The sequence below is a fragment of the Schistocerca cancellata genome, chromosome 7, assembly GCF_023864275.1.
Source record: "Schistocerca cancellata isolate TAMUIC-IGC-003103 chromosome 7, iqSchCanc2.1, whole genome shotgun sequence".
Classification (NCBI taxonomy): Eukaryota; Metazoa; Arthropoda; class Insecta; order Orthoptera; family Acrididae; genus Schistocerca; species Schistocerca cancellata.
In genome coordinates this window covers 164,981,505-164,983,640 of record NC_064632.1, presented here as the reverse complement: position 1 = coordinate 164,983,640, position 2,136 = coordinate 164,981,505, and the positions used below count along the sequence as shown (strand labels likewise).

The following is a 2,136-nucleotide window of genomic DNA, read 5'->3' as shown; positions in this document are numbered from 1 at the left end:
CGCAGTACTAAGGCGGTACCGTTGTGCCCTTACAGCCAAATAACGATCCTCTCTCTCTGATGTCACACATGGCAGGTCCTGCCCTGGTCTTCGTGATACAGTTTCGGTCTCTGTAAACTGTCGCCACGTCCAAGAAACAACAAAACGATTAAGCCATCGGGCCACATGAGTTTGCTACTGTCCTTATTCCTAAGGCCCTCCACTGCAGAAAGTCTGTCAGGCGTCGTTTCTGTGTCATACTGCACCGTCTGCGACTGTGTACACAGTAATTGTGGATGTGGGACCGCACAGCAAACACTACTCCGTTTGATAGGTGCCCTGACGTCATCGTTGACGTGGATTTCCTTTGACTGAAATGCCATCTTCCGTGCAGAACACGATCGTATGGACTTCTGTTGACACTTTGTATGATTATATTGTGAATTAGACACAGGACGGGGAAATATCGTTTTGTTGCTTTAATTTTGGACACCAGTGTATTTCGAAAGTGAAAGACACCATTCGTACAGAAATCAGAAATATTCCTGTGCAGACGCTTGAACGTGCCGTGAACGATTTACGTCGCAGTTTGTCTAAGTGTCAACTTAACAATGATGGCCGTCCGCAAGACATTATTAAAAAAAATTAAAAAAACGAACAGTGCGAGAAACGGCAATACGCAAGTGTTTCGTTGATGTGAGTGAAGACTTTTACAGTATAAACCTCGGCCTGCTCCGCTGTATCCAGATAGCCCCGTTTTTATGCCATATCCTGTACGTGAGTTCTACTTTCCAAGTAAATGAATTCAGATTGTCTTTATCTCACTATATTATGCACAGCTATCCTTGCCTCGTGCAGACAAGCACGGACACTTTTTCTACCGTCTTATCATGGTATGCAGTCGCTCATCTCTTCCCGACCTTAACTCTCGTGTCTGAACAACACGACAAAAACATTAGTTCCCATCAGAGCAAAATCATTTCTGGCGCACTCCATCACACAGCCGCTTTCTCCAAGCTGTTTTCAGTAACAGGGATCCGACTCTGGAATGATCTCCTTCAGTACACCAGACTCCTTAAAAAATCTCTGCAGATCCAAAAGAAAATAAACGATGCTTCTACTAAAACAGCACTAAAGTCTGCCTTTGTCGCTGCACACAATCTTTACGCCATTGCAAGTAAGTGCCCTTCTTTACAGTTAAGACGTTCGCATTTCTCGAAACCCTTAGGTCAGTGATCGTCAAACATTTTGAGCCAAGACTGTGGGCTGCACCTCGGGCCGTATACATACCGAACTTATTACTAATTGGTAACCTGCATAAATTAATACGTTATGCCGTCGAAGTGGCCGCGCGGTTCTGGCGCTGCAGTCTGGAACCGCGAGACCTCTACGGTCGCAGGTTCGAATCCTGCCTCGGGCATGGATATTTGTGATGTCCTTAGGTTAGTTAGTTTTAATTAGTTCTAAGTTCTAGGGGACTAATTACCTCAGCAGTTGAGTCCCATAGTGCTCAGAGCCATTTGAACCAATACGTTATGAGCCCTCAGTAGACTAGCCATAGTAAGGGCATGATAAGTTGGCCGCCAGACCCCCAAGCACTGATCGCTAAAAGCCGGCACCATTCGGAAAATTTCATGTCGACTGTCTCTGTTTCAGATTGCTGCTACCATCAGCGACACCAAAGTCTTGTCACGGTAGTTGCCTGGCTAAGTGTTGTGTTTCCTGTGCAAGCGGATGATTAATTGATTAAGAATATTATTTGTACGATAATGATTGAAGCAGACGAAATGAATTAAACTTTGTGCTGCGACCGGGACTCGAACCCGGGTCTTCTTGCTTACTAGGCAGAAATGCTAACCATTACACCACCGCAGTACGATGGTCAAGATTGCTGCACGAACTACCTAAGCTGAGTGCTCTCCCCAATACAATCTTCAATTCATTTTTCCCTTACATATTGTCACTATTGCCGGGGCTCTGCGATATTCGCAAGCACCGCAGCATTGGACGAAATGGAAAACATTTAATTATAATATTATTTGTGTTTATATTATATGCATTTTGCAATATGAGTCACGATCACAAAATTTCAGTAAATGTTTCGAATGTCATTTATTTTCTACAAATTGCGGTGTACTACATCGGCCTCAAATCGAT

General features: G+C 44.2%; 1 non-coding gene across 1 annotated transcript; it reads right to left on the bottom strand.

Moving 5' to 3' along the window:
- Positions 1–1,781: 1,781 nt before the first annotated feature.
- On the bottom strand, positions 1,782–1,854 carry Trnat-agu (transfer RNA threonine (anticodon AGU)). Its single transcript has one exon. It is a non-coding gene; the product is annotated as a tRNA-Thr (tRNA).
- Positions 1,855–2,136: the final 282 nt, after the last annotated feature.